The sequence below is a fragment of the Corvus moneduloides genome, chromosome 8 (genome assembly GCF_009650955.1).
Source record: "Corvus moneduloides isolate bCorMon1 chromosome 8, bCorMon1.pri, whole genome shotgun sequence".
Classification (NCBI taxonomy): domain Eukaryota; kingdom Metazoa; phylum Chordata; class Aves; order Passeriformes; family Corvidae; genus Corvus; species Corvus moneduloides.
This window is the reverse complement of record NC_045483.1, coordinates 15,171,388-15,186,607: the sequence shown is the minus strand read 5'-3', so window position 1 is coordinate 15,186,607 and position 15,220 is coordinate 15,171,388. Positions and strand designations below refer to the sequence as shown.

General features: G+C 36.7%; 2 long non-coding RNA genes across 2 annotated transcripts; one reads left to right on the top strand and one right to left on the bottom strand.

The window, feature by feature from the left end:
• Positions 1–1,169: 1,169 nt before the first annotated feature.
• On the bottom strand, positions 1,170–11,820 carry LOC116447439. The gene is made up of 4 exons (XR_004241571.1): positions 11,513–11,820; positions 6,021–6,162; positions 2,634–2,706; positions 1,170–1,355 (listed from the first exon to the last, which is right to left on the bottom strand). It is a non-coding gene; the product is annotated as an uncharacterized LOC116447439 (long non-coding RNA).
• On the top strand, positions 10,505–14,824 carry LOC116447440. Its single transcript, XR_004241572.1, has 2 exons — positions 10,505–10,711; positions 14,276–14,824. It is a non-coding gene; the product is annotated as an uncharacterized LOC116447440 (long non-coding RNA).
• Positions 14,825–15,220: the final 396 nt, after the last annotated feature.

Sequence of the window (15,220 nt, the reverse complement as noted above, 5' to 3'; positions counted from 1 at the left end):
TTCAGTCATTGCCTGTAGAACATTGTCAGAGAATGGAAACATGGGACACTCATCTAGAGCACTTTATGCACATTATTCCAAGTTATTTGATAAATAACCATAAACATTCAATAATCACATCACAAAACCTAAAAGGTAGACAGGACATCTTATCTATTAATAAAGGACAGATATAACCAGACTTGTTTAGGTTGGAAGTAACCTAAAGACTGTCTAGTTCCAACCCCCCTGCCATGGCCAGGGACACCTTCCACTGAACCAGGTTGCTCAGAGCCCCATCCAATCTGCCCTTGAATGGTCCCAGGGATGGGGCAGCCACAACTTCTCTGGGAAACCTGTAACAACATCTCACCAACCTCACAGCAAAGAATTTCTTCCTAATATCTAATCTAAACCTACTTTCTTTCAGTTTGAAGCTGCTCCCCCTTGTCCTATCACTACACACTCTTGTCAAAAGTCCCCCTCCAGCTTTCTTGTAGACCCCCTTTAGGCAGTGGAGTGTGCAAAATCCGGTGCTGGTGTTTTCCAGGGTGAACAGCCCCAATTATCTCAGCCATCATAGGAGAGGTGCTCCAGCCCCCTGATCATCAATTAAGAAGCCTGTTCTTATTGTTGTCCTATACACGTTCCAGTTTCCATAACTTCTTTTTCAAAGCTTTCAGGCTTTTTTTCTCTAAATTAAGGCTAATAGTGTGTGTGTCAGAGAGAGAGAGCACGAGCAAGCACAAGGACAGAGAGACAGCAAATGTGCACACAAAAACTGCGAAAGTCATTTCTCACAGGCTTGAGCTCTAACGATGGAAACAATGTCACAATAGAAAACTGTAGCTGTTTAAAAAAAATATCTACTGGGGTTCTGTTTTAACAATAATTCAACATACTTGCCAATATGTTTCCACCACTGGAAAATTCAAGTATTTCCAAGTACAGGGGCAAAGGAACAAAGAAATTGTAATGCAGCATGCATAAAGCCAAAGAGAAAGGCTTTCTTTCCAAACTCCAAGAGAATTTGCCTCTTCACCTTCTTTTGGCACAAAAAACACTGAGAAGGACAATGTGGTCTGAGTACTAAACAGGATGTTTGCATAGCTTCCTTCTTAAGGAAGAGGAAGTATCTACAATAGTAGATAAGAGATTCATAATGAATGCTGAGTATTTTGTAGAACTACTTAGTTTTGATTTAATTGTTTAATGATAAAATATCTGAAAGTCTAATAAAAATCTGTTAATGCATTATCACTTAGCAGCTTGAGGCTTGTTTCAGGTTTGTTTTCTTCAGGGTCGGATCCTTACCTGATGGAAATGCACATAGTCTCAAGCTGGCTGTAATCAGATGAAGTTTCATGATCTACAGCCTAGAACCAACAGAAAACATGCAGCATTTATAACAGAAAACAAATTTTTTTTTCTCTCTGATGTAGAGTGCTATTATGACCTGAAGTATAATTAGTCACAAAAAAGGACTAGGGAAAAGGAAAACTATAAATCCATTTCCAGTCCTACTGTCATAGACAGAACACAATACTGCAAATTAGAAGAAGACTGTAAAACAATTAGATAATGTAGATCTCTTTGATTCATTAATGCAATCATGGACTGTAAATCTAGCCATAAAGAATGCTTATGCTGTTGCTTAGTCAACTGCAGGCAAATGAAAGCTTTAGAAATAACATAATGCAGGACTGCACCCTTCCATCAACACAGCTACAGTTTCCTTTTGTTCCTACTGTACTGGTAGAATCAATTATGGCTTCTCCTTATGTCCTTACCTGGTGTTAGCTCCAGCTAAGCCTGGCTTTAGAGATGTCATCCCTAAGCAATGCTTTTATAGCACCTTTGACACCTATTCTTGCTTCTTATATGCCCTCTTTTTGCATTAAGAAGCCATTGCTGACTATTTCGTGTTGACAATAGTCTGGTAGCAGGAGGCTGGAGTAGTTAGCCCTCAAAGATCTTTTCCAACCAATATGTCCATGATTCTCTGAATGCTTTTTTTTCACTTTTATCGATTTCTAAAGCAATATTAAACACTGTATCAATAACAGTACATATAAAATTTAGCTTTTAGTGCAATTTACTCATCAGAACACAGTCAATATTAATTTTGGGAGCCACAGAATACTGCTCCCATTTAGTAATCAATGGTCATTATCTCAGAAAGAAAAAAAAAAGCTATTTTCACAAAATCCTTGGTGCTTGTACTGAACTGTCATTATTTAAATACAAGTATTTTCTTTGAAGAACTAATACTGTGCTGGTTGTTAATATCTTAAGAAAGACAACAATTTCAGGTCCTAAATTACTGGCTGCTCTCATCTGATAGTATACATAGATGTTTTATTGAAGACAGGTAAAAAAATGTTTCATAATTTCCACATCATGTGAAAACAATCAGACAAAATCACTTTATTTTGCCACAAAGGGTTCAATTTCCTACTTCTTTAAATTTCATCACAATAATTTACATCTGTTCAGAAGGTATGCAATCTGTTACCAAACTGGTCTGGTTTCATTTAACACCTAATTTAACTCTGCATATGTGCAAATTAATACCTGAGGTGCAAACCAGTGGAGAATTAGGATTCAAGGCAGAAAATTATTTCCTGGTGATTAGAATTTCATAATGCACTTACAGAATGGAAGGTCATCTGAGACAATTCCTAGAGTACAACTAAGTACACACAAAGTTATTTGAAGTTCTGTAACCTGGCAAGAGAACAGAGGTTTGAGTTAGCCCGAGGATGTAAATGAGAGAGGAGTTATTCACAGATGAGCATCCAGAAATAGCTGTTCCCAGCTGTCTCCAGCTCTGTACTACTGGGATGTCCTAGGCAAACTAGGCAGCAAAACCAAAGGATAGCAGAACTTGTGAGCCCACACTTCCTTGTGGAATTTGACCCAAGATGTGAAGAAATTAAATATTGTCACAGGCAAACAAGTCTTAACAATCAGGGAATTTATTTTAACTTAATTTAATTCATTGCCAATTAATACAAACTTACAATGACTGATTCAAGTATTGGGGAAAAGGAAACATAGGTAATTAAACAAACACTTATGGAAATATCTTTCTTCCCCCTTGCTCAGGCTCAGCTCAGGCCAAACTCATACCCTCTCCCACTTGCAAGTTTCAACTTTCTTTATTTCTCCCACGGCTTCTGTTCTGTTCATCCTAATTTCCTCAGTGAGGTGATAGACAATGCAAAAATTTGGCATCAAGTGTGTAATGGCTTCTTTCTGCAATCTGGGCCAGGAAAATGAGCTACACCACCAATAAATGAAGATAACATCAAAAAGAGGTTTGAGTTGCAGGAGTCACCAGTATTTGAAGGGAATAAGGAAGATTTCTCGTGGGAAGATTAAATTGGCACAAGGCTTCTCAATATTTTTTGCCTTACTTAAAGAACCAGAAGAAATTATAAAGTCCCTGGGAAAAAGAGTCGTCATGCAAATTTGCTGCAGGAACAGTACAATCCCCAGCAGGCAGATTCCAAGGTAACAGCGTGATAAAGGACTTGACAGCAAACTTAAAAGCTGGAAGGAAGAGCCTGTAGGAGGCTGAACCAGAGCTAAGAGGCTGACCTTCAGCAAGATTGATTTAAAAACATTTCAGCCTCAGAAAAAAGTGAAGGTCTTTCCACAAAGGGAAAGAACATTTTACATAGTCTAGAAGACAGTGTAAAGAAACAGAATAGATAACAAATAGCTGGTGTGTGTAACTATCAGGCCAGGGAAAAGTTAAACAGACTTAAAACTAATTTTCAGTGTCCACACTAACAGGAGTTATTGTATGAAGCACCTAATTTGCGTGCCTAAACTCAGAAGTTTCAATGCAGAAACACAGAAGTTTCCAGGACTGTAACACCCAAGCATTAATCTCCTTTGTGCTCCCCTGCCTTTGATGCTATCTCTAGTTCAAAAGGCATCCACTCAACATCACTTTGTTCTTTCTCACTAACAAAATGATATTGGCATCTAGTGGCAACGCCCTGATAGAAATTAGCTCCAGGATTTTTGGTATTGGTTTCTTTGTTGCCAGGATTTCACTCATTCATGGCACAATAACCTGCAAAATGTCAGTTGTTTCCACATCAGGAGAATCATCTTATGTGGAAGAATGCAAGATTGTCCTGATATACCTGTGCTAAATCAGGTGCCAAATGTGATAGTGATGAGTTACTGCATTGTTCTGCCTTGAGCAACTTACCCTGCTTTGTCAGCAAAGCAGCCAAACTAAGAGCACTGATCTTCCAAAGCTCTTCTGCTTCTGAGATCTGAGCAAGTTCATGGCACTGCCTTGTGCTGTGTCAACACTTGCCAGCAACAGCTGGATTTATGTGAAAGTGGGGAGATCAGTCTTCTAGGCTGACTTCTCTGGTTTGGACCAAAATATAAGCAAGAATTGATTGAACACGTACCAGAAATGACTGAGGAGAAAAAGGGAATTTAAATGCAAAGATTACAACAATTAATTTCTTGGTTATGTTTGTAAGTGTGCCTGTGAATTGTTGCAGCTAAGTGACAATGGATGGGGACATTTTAGACTCTCTGCTACTTCCCCATAATTTGTCACAAAATGCACAGCCTGTGACAGGACCAAGCGAGAAATATTATACAGCCTAAATTTACAGCAAATGAAACGTATTTTGAATGGCCATTTCTCTTTATTTTTATTTTTAGTATGTCTTTTATAAGACTCTATCCAGAAAACTCCTCTGGAGGAAATAGCTCTAAAGTTCAGCATGCAGCCAATCTTAAACAGTCCATGTCTTTTGAACCCTGAAGCTCATTCCTTTGAGATTTTTGATCTTTGAGTAATGCAAAAAAAACCCCCTCTGTAATCAATGACTGTAAAGAGTAAAGTCTCAACACTTATTTTGACTATATTCTAGATACTGGTTTTGCCCATTACTTTAGTTTAAAGAGTCAGTGCTTAGAGAAAAATAACACCTTTCAGTTTTTCTAATTAATAAGGTATATAAGTAGCCTCTAGCATAAAGATAACAAAAGTTATTGCAAAAGATACTTCTTCCTCTCTGGACAAAATACACTGAGAGTGCATACACTGTCCATTTCAGGTGGCTCCAAATTAATCATAGGAAAAGGTCAGGGACTAGGATCACTCATGCAGAGTTGATGGTGAAAATATGGTGAAAATATTCATGAAAATATGCCATTACATAATCTCTTCAACAGCTTCTCTGGAACTAACACACATCCAGACTAATAACTTCCACATAAGAGGTAATGCAAAACTGGCTTCATCTTAGTAATTATTGTTTGCAGTATGAGTTCTATGAGTGGAGAATTCAACAATTGAATAAATAATGCTAAACTCTTCATATTCTTGTTACAGGAAAGCATCAGATAGTGCAATATATAACTCAAATTAGGGTAGACATTAAACAGTCTATTCATCTTTAAGTAAAAACCTCAAAATTTACAACAAAGGTCATGGTAAAAGTTAAATTAAGGGCCTATGGTAACAGATGCACGGCAAGTTTATATTATTTTAAATTTGTAATACTTAAATGTGGACAAAATTATCCTTTCTTCAAAGTGAATTGCAATGTCAAAACAAAACATAATTGCAGTTCAGGTTCTGGGGCTCAAACATCCAGCTTCTTGTGTAAAAAGGGTTTTATTTATACATTTTAAATATCAAAAGCAAACAATCCTCTCTCTCTTGTCTCTTTTTTATTCTCGCTTATCTCTTGCTGTTTTAATTTATCGGGACCTCAAGATAACCTAAACTTGTTTTATTTTTCCACTGTTTAATTAAGTTCAGCATAATGACAGCAAAAGGAGTAGCAAAGACCCTATTTCAAGCAAACAAACCAGGAGTTTGCTGAGCTGGCAAATCTTCCTGGGCTGTCACAGCTGTAATTTTGACACTGAAAGTCTGATCAAGTTGCAGTTTGAAACTGAAATGTGACTTGCTGCTGCTAGATTCAGGGCTGGTAATTACATACAGGGTTTTGTAGAGGGAGGGGAGAAATATCTGTGTAGAGCCTTCTTACCTCAACTTGGCAGAATGCCTTCCTGCTATTAAAAGTCCACTCAACAATAGTTTATTGTGCTGCATTTTCAGTTTTGTTAAGGTCATTATGAAAGCAGGCCCCTTGGTTGAGTTCAGCTCTTCTCAAGAAGCTCATCTTGGATCTGGGAATGTACATAAAGCAGAGATCTAACAATACGAGTATTTTAAAACATTAGCCTAACGTTCCAAATATCCTACAATAAGCAGAAAAACTTTGTATACTATAACATTAATGTACAATATGCTTTGGAGCAAAATCCAATTAAACTGCCTTTTGAGTAATAAAGATAGCAATATTTGAATAAGACAGCTAGTCAGATGGTCTAAATAAACTGAATCTTCTATATGCCAGGAAGCATATGCTCTTTGACTTTAATGTCTATAATTATCTTTAAATATGGACACTAAATACAAAAGACCTATCTTGGTTTGATTACAAAATTCGGAGAATGAGAACAATTAAACTGATGAATGTAATTATAAACAGTAATTGCATCCTCCCACCACATTTATTCAAATGAAGAGAAATAGTAGAACAATCTGAAATATAGTTTAATGTCAGTATGACACTTTCCTGCAGAACCAGCTAGTGTGTATATATCTGACTTTTTTAAGGGGGTGTGGAGGAGAAGGAAAAAAAAATATCTCTCAGCTCTGTATGCTGTTAACAAAAAACCCAGGGGGAAGCCCAGAATTTGTTTTTGTTGGCTCCAAGTTTACTTGGGACTGAGTCTCAGCCCTGTCCTTCTAGGCTGCTCTAAGAGCTCTTGCTTATCTGCTCCTGGGGCAGTCACTGGAGGCAGTAAAACAGCTGTTCTCCGAAATCCAAGGGCTGATCTTACCATCTATACTCAGGCTCATTGGTTCCTTCCAAGCTGCTGCTTGTGGAAGAATGCACTATTCAGATACAAGCAAGAAAGGCCAAAGCTAAGTCTTATCTAATCTTCACTGCTATTAAAGTACATATGAAAAGGATAGTGGTAATATTATTTCATCTCTCACACACAGAGATAGTGTGCATAGAACCTGGGAAGAAAGGGTGCTGTGTCAGTGCTGAGTCATTGTGAATAATACAAAAACTGAGATGTTGTGTGTGACCAAGCACACAGAGGATCTGTTCTATGGGAGCCTAGAAATTAAGCATTTGCTTTATAAACTCTCCAGCCTGTAGGCTCAAAATTCGTTCCAAATCAGGAGGTTGGTTTAGATTCAGTGTCTTCTTGGCTGTCTGAGAACAGCTAAAATAATTTCAAAAGCCTACAAATGGACACTGTTTTAGATGTTTTGATAAGCATATCTCCCAGTAAGATTCTGGAACTCCATCTACCTCCTGCTTATAACAATTTATATTCACTTGTTAATTTTCTGTCTTTTAGGCTCTGAGTGCTAATGCCTCAGAAACAGCCACTCTGGCCATTCGGTACCTGGATATTTTTATTGTTGTAGTTTCTTAACCACCAACAAAATAGAACAGTTTGAAGACTCTATTAGGACCCCCAAAGCTCTAGAAAGCATTGAAAATGGTTTTTCGTAGTATCTTGTATCCTGTTAACAGATCTACAAATTATAATAACTTATGTCTGGCCTGGGTTTGGACGCAGGACTATGCTAAGCATTTATATCTTGAGTTGATATTAAGAAATTGAATTCAAAACAAAACCCTGAGATTCTTCACATAGTTGTTTCATTTCACTTGGCTATTACTGCCATCTAGTGATATAATTTACAATATTCAAAACTTTCCATTTAGAAATTATATTGCATCAAAAATATTTGGAAATGTGCAGGATATATTCTAAAAATCTATGCTTCATTTACTTAGTTATGTAATGGCCCATGCTGGCATGCAATTTTATACATATTCAGTTTTGAAGGTTGATGTTTTTTCTGCCTTCTTTATAAGAATGTACTTGAAGAGCCAGATACTTGCCCAAGCAGAAAACTTTTCAGAGCCATAGGAGTTTATAATGTATTCAGCTTCTCTTCTGGCAAATTTCCCTAGAAATGGCCATATAATTTATTATTGCTGTAATTGTAGTTGTTAATAAATGATTCATAATTATTTATATCAATATAAGTTTTGAAAATAATTCAGATCAAGTAAAGAGAGCGAATCTCTCCCTCTTTTCAAAAACCAGAAAGTGTCCCATCTTATTTGAAAAGTAATCACTTCCCAAATCTCCTGCCTACCTAGCTGACTCCTCGGATAGTACCAGAGGCTGAAGATCAAATGCAAATAAGGCACACAATCTTAATCACGAAGGTAAATTGCCTATTTTAAACACTTCTTATTTGTCTGCTATTTGAGGTCTTTAAATCGAGGTTAATCTTTCTAAAGAATTCACTGGGGCTCAAATTGGCAGCTTAAGTCCTATGAAAAGATGGGGGTTTTTACCATCTGGTTTTACCTAGTGATTTTCTGTAGCTATGTGCATTTAATTTTTTTTTAGTCAGATTATCTCACTTACCTGCATGGTCAGCCAATTAATAGTGTTTCTGAGTTTAAATCAAGTTACACATAGAAGAAAAAGATACTAACAACAAAATCTGATGCTTGATATTATCACATCAGCCACATTCAGATTTGGTTTTGATTGTTAATTGAACTGCACATAGAAAGTCTTCCCACACAATTCTACCCTGGGACAGTTCATACTTTCCAAGCTTGCCAGAGGTGTCTGGCTCACAGACCGACCACTGAGGATTTAGTCACAGTGACCTCTTCTAGCTTCTTCTTCTCAGCTTGATGTTCCTCCAAGTACTTCCACAGGCCTCTAGGGCATGTTTTTATACTCCTTTAGATGTCTTTCCTTGGTATCTTCCCTAGATTTGACACTCTAAAGAATGTTGACATTCTTTAAATTAAGTAATCCTTGAGTCCTTTATTCTAGCAGAAAATTGTATAAAAAACACTTTGTCTATCATCATCAGAGTGAGCTGGTGAATATTTTGTTTTAATATTTCCAAATACCAGATGTCTTCCTGTATTTTTCAATTCTCAGTGTTGAAACAAATATGTATGTTTAAGTCTGATTTCAGACTTAACTCTCTGTACAAAATAAAACTGATAATCTAGCAAAAAGGTAATCCTATTGTCACACGTTACAGCAACCTCAGTTCTAGACAACTTAATTAAAATCATTTCCAAAATCCCAGAAAGCTTAATTCTTAGATTTTCAGCTTTTGATACCTGGATAAATCTCACTGTAACAATACAAACAGGCAAATTATAAAGGAGAAAATGCAAGATAATGTATTCTGTACAGTGGATTTTCATTCTTCCTGGAATCTCTTCAGATTTAAATACTATTAATAAATATACACTCTGCCATATTACAGTCAGATATTCAAAACACGTATTTCTAGCCACTTTAGTAAACTGAAAGAAAATGCTTCTTCTGTAATCAGATGTGTCTTAGCATCATCAATTAAATACACAGATTATACTGTTTAGAAAATTTATGACTTCTTGCATTCAGGGATCATTGTCAAATTAACTAAACTGATGGACTACTAACAATTCTAACTTACACTATTTTATGAGTCATAATGTATCCAGTGCAAGAGATGACTTCAAGTGATGGAAAAGTATGCATTCCAAGTTATCTTTTTAAGAAGTCATCTGCCATTGTCAGAAATGCAAGTTGGGATGGAAAGCAGAAACCATGCTCATACAGAAAATTCTGTAACTTGCCAGAGCCGGTGAAATGGATCAAAGAGCTGCTTCTAAATCAGGGTGTTACCCAGAACTAGCCCAGGAAATACAGACACTCAGTATTTAACTTTGAAATGAAATAAAGATAATAAATAACAATTCTTCTTTTCTGAAAACAACTGTTAGGCTGTTGCAAAAAATAGCAGCATGGGATGGTTTGACATTAGGCCTTGAAAAGAATCTACAAATTCATCATGACCAAAAGGGGGAGATCTTCCTCCTTCCTCCTCCTTCAGACTATAAATACTGCCCTTTCTCCTTCTTTCCCGTTCTGGCTCTCCCACACATCATGCCCTGAGTTGAGTCAATTCAAGTTGTTGAAAGAGAAGAAAATTAGCTTAACAAAGAAAGAAAAGTGAATAGTTTGTCTATGATTTAAATACTTGAAACAATTTATCCAGTGGAGTGCTGGAGCTGGTGTGAGGGAGAAGGTGAGATCATGCAGCTGGGCCCAGCTGAGGAGTGATTAACCCATTCTCACAAGAATGAGCCTTTACATCTCATCACTCCACAGTGCAACTTTATCTTCAAACTGTGCTTCCAAATCCTCCATCTCCATGTCATCAATACAGTGTTGCACCCTGCTATGTCTCAGTTCTGGTGCTTCTTCAACCCGAGTACTGTCATGAATAAAAGACATTATTTTTTCCATTGTCACTGACATACTTTACTGGGTTACATTGCTTTAAAAAAAAAAGTCAAACAAGCCATGCTGAACCTGACCTAGTGAAGTGGCAGAGATGCTTGACCAAGGCACTTCAAGAAGCCAGGCTAGTCGATCATACTGGTTTAGCTTGACACTAAATTGCAGCCTCCCTCAGAATCAGAAAAACCTGTTTTCCTCTCAGTATTCTCACTTTTCATTCTATTTCTTTCTTCATTTATGGGCAGAATAGCAGAACAGAGCAGCTAGAAGATAGAATTGGGCCATCATTTGTCAGAAGGACAACTAGAAGGTAAGTGGAGAATATTAGCCCACCCTATTCCTAACCTTTCCTGCAACCGGGAAATTATCTGAGGCCAACAGCTTGAAAGTTTCAATAGTAGGTATCAGCAGTATGTAAAATTATTTCATTGTAATGATAATTGAAGAAACTTAGCTGAAAAAGATTACCGTATTGTGATTAATTGAAAAACCAAGACTGAGCTAAATGTCAAGTCTAAAAATAGTATAATCTCATTAAACTGATTCATTATTTGCTGTAATAAAGGCATATCTATTATAACTATGCCCCTATAAAGACAATAGGCCAGAAATTATAAAATAACAGCATATGAAATTATAAAATTCAGCAATAACATACCCACTATAATCATAGTCTTTATAATATCTCATAAAAATGAATTAAAAACACAGTAAATATTTTGCCTTATGACAGTGGGCTATGTATCTTCATATATTGAAAAAGTAGTAACACAAGGTATATGGAAATTTTTTTCTGGTTATTATAAATATGATTTTTTTAAGCAAACACCTACATAGCAATTGCAGAAGGAAAAGGGATTAAATGTTGTGAGTTATGTTCCAGTTTGGAAGTAAAATGCTCAAAATTAAAAGACAGGAACAGTCATGTTTTCTTTTTTCCATTTTATTAAATTTTATACTTAGGAGAAAGTTTTGAACTTGCAACATTAGAGCTGCAGTTTGACAAAGCTGAGGACATGCAGCAGTCGGATATTGAACCAGGCCAAACACATCAGCTCTGCAGTGACCATCTCTGGGTCAGTCCATAACTCACTCTCCTCCAAACACTTACCAGTTCTCACTGCACTGTTGAAAAGGATTTGGCTAACTCGGCTGGGATCACTGTGGTGGAACAATCTTGAGACGGGCCCTTTTACTCCTCCAGCTACAGCTCAGTGTTACGGCCGGATCCAGAAAATGCAGCTTCCAGTGGAACAGATGTAACCAGGTCTTTCTGCTCAAAGCAGGGTCAGCTTTGAGCTTAAATGAAATTACCTGGAGTTTTATCCCTTTAGTTATTGAAAAAAGTCCAAGGACAGACTGTTCAAGTTCTCTGTGCAGCCTGCTCCAATGTTAATGCAAACCTGTCCTGGAACAGGATGAGTGCTCTATTTCCTTTGTACGGTCAGACACTACTGGGCAGCAAAAACCACTAAAGGACTGTGAAGAATTTTGGTGTAAAAAAGATTCTGAAGTCTGACTTCTGGCAAAAGCAAAAGTGAAATAAATTAAACAGTGGATAAATATTCAGCAGAGCAGCCTCCTCCTCTCTTACAAGGGCCATAAGGGATACAAGAGGAGCACCACCTATAAATGCTCTTTGAAATACTGATCACTTCTCTGCCTATATTCCTCAGAGCAAAATCACCCAAAACCCAGGCATTTTTTCTTGCCTACTTTTTTTTTTCTCTGATCTACTACTTCTTCATGAGAGGTGAACTAAGACATTGAGAAATTCTGAACAGCTGGTAATTCAGCTAACATCCATAAAGGCAGTTTTCTCTTAAAATTCAGGTGGCTGTACATTTAAATGAAACAAGGCTGAAAACAGCAGGTTGCAATTATTTCTCTGAGCAAGGTCACCTGGCAAACTGAATCTGAAAAAAATATAAAATGAACTGGCTGGATTGAAATCTTAGAACACTCACTTGAATGATGAAATCACTACCTTTGTAATTAGTTACACACAAACACTCCTCAACACTGGAAACAAGGCTAAGGCCCAAATTAAAATCAAGATCAAAGCACTTTGAGAATATTCTATCTATATTTAATTTCCTATCTAAATAACTGCTTAGAAAGAGCTATACATTATCACCTTCCATAAGTGTCCATTCTACCCTCCTGGGCAATAGTTAAAAGAAATTAATATTCAGAATTAATACCTTCATCATTTCTGAATTCATAATTTCATTTCTATTAAAAAATACATTACATGGACAATGTCAGAAGTAGACAATTGAACTTCTGATTATTGAAATAGGATAAAATACTGAAATCCTTGTGTTTTCAATGAAAAGCAATCGACTGTGAAAGGAAAAAACAAGTCTTATACTGAAAAGTTTGAAAGTAAATACTGTTAGTGGTTTGCATTTCAACTTTGCAGCTACCAGAGATCAACAGGGTTTCACATGGTTTTGCAGTAACTCAGCTGCAGAGGAGCTGTTTGGGCTTCGGTCTCACAGAGTGATACAAAGCATCTTTATGGGGAGAAAATACTAGATAACAGCGAATTATCTCATTCCTAAGGAACAACCTAACAACCAACACCAGAAGTAGAAAAAGAAATGCAGGGTGATTAATCACAGTGGAGGAGAGGGGCCAGGGATTACCAAGAAAAATAAGGGTCCCATCTTTTGACTTTTAAATCAAAATGAGGTAATCTTTTGCAAGAAAAACTACAGTAAAACAAAATTAGTAGGATCAACAGCAGAGGTAACGAGGTAAAACGTAAGAGCCTGCTAAGTGATCACCTGCTATGAAACCTTCCAAAGCTTCTTGTTGCCTCGAGTTCCATGAATTCCTTCTCATTTACAATATTTTGCTTCAAAAATCATACTTTATAAGTTTCAGAACACTTTGTACTGTATTCATAAGAGGGGAGAGGAATCTGTATTAAGCCAGATCTTAACTGAGGGAGAAAAGCGAATTAATCCCAAGAGGGATTTTTTTCTAAGGCTTAACATCTGCACAGAAAATTCATTTGAACAAGAAGATACAAATCTACTCCCTACATTTTCTGGTAAGATGCATTTTCTGGCTATAGATTTGAAAATGAAAAATGTTGATATTCCAATTTAAATGAGCAATTTTTTAACAGTAATTTTGGTCATTTTTGTGTATTTCACCTGATTTCAGAGCCCGATTTGATAAGTGTTTTACAGTTGCTGGGAAGGAAGGGCATAAAATAAATAGCTTTTGATATTCCCTAGGTGAATGAAATTACTTTCCATGTAATAAATCCTTTCTGAAAAAAAGGAAAACTTTTCACCACAAAGAAAAAGTCAGGGTTATCAAAGTTCCACTTTATATACATTCTGACAAGCTTCAAATTCTTGATTTTATTGGAATATTTGAAAAAATATATATATCTACACACACACCCACACTAAAAAGAGAATTTAATTTTCTGTGAAAAAACTATTTTCAAAGTTTGGTGAAAACATACACGTAAATTTAAAAAAAAAGGGGGGAAATATAAAATATTGAAAGGCCTTTAAACCCTCCATAAACCATTTTAATAGTTACTCTGTCTTATTTTCACTAGCCAAAATAATATTCAATATTTTTCTGATGTTTATGACACACTTGCATCACCCAACGTACTTCAGAACTTGGCATAAAGAGTTAAGATTTGAAACCACTTTTAAAGAGTGAATGCTTACTGCACAAAAGGAAAATATTTTTCTTTTTGTTGTTTATCAGTCTCTCTCAAAACAAAGTTGCTGCAGATGGTACAGAGGCTGCTTTGACATAGTCTCAGCTAGAGATACTGCTAGACATGCATCACATTAGTTCATAATCTGAAATAGATTACTTGTTTTCTTTCTTTTAGGAGCTCACGATTCTGCTACAAAGATGTAGAAGTCTGTCACAATCCATCTTCTGACAGAAGAATCGACCATTGTGCAATCCTGCACTGGATGAATCTTTTGGGACACATGAGCCATTAGCCAGTAGTACTTAGGGGAGTCACTCAAAGCAAAACTGAAACTTGTCTGTGTGCATAGCTACAGAAGGGTCAGGAGAGCCCTGGGTTCAGGTGCATGAAGTACAGTAAAATCAGAATTTGGAGGACTGTAGCAAAATCTTGACCTCTTTAGATCTACTAGAAATATATATGTTTTCCTTCAAGAGAGCCATAACCTTTTCCTGATGCCCATCCATTTCCATCTGACCTCATGCCACTGTAGGGGTCATGCTGATAAAAAGGGACAGAATATATGTCTCAAAGCATCTGTATAAAATGCATTTATTCTCATGCAGTTATTAATAACAATTCCCCTTCTTTAACTTCACATCTCAATCCCCTTCATGACAACATGAAGTACCTTCTAGTTTATCTAATACTGCCCTGGTTAAATATGAGATCCAGACATTTCCACTTTGCTTTGTGTTGCCCTTTTTTCTCTTTCTACTTGCACACTCTTTACTATGACTCTTTCCTAGTAAAGGCTATTTAAATCATAGAATCATAGAACAGTTTGAACTGGAAGGGAGCTTGCAAGGGAGCAGGGCCATCTGCCACCTGTCTGAGCAACCTGGGCCAGTGTTTTTACATCTTCATTGTTAAATACTTATTTCTTATATCTCGTCTAAAATGACACCCCTTCAGTTTAAAACCACCACCCCTTGTCCTGTCACAACAGGTCCTGCTAAGAAGTTTGTCCCCATCTTTCTTGTGGGCACCACTTCAAGTACTAAAAGACTGCAAGATTTCTCTGGAGCCTTCCCTTCTCCAGGCTGAACAATTCCAATTTTCTCAGTCATTCCTCACAGG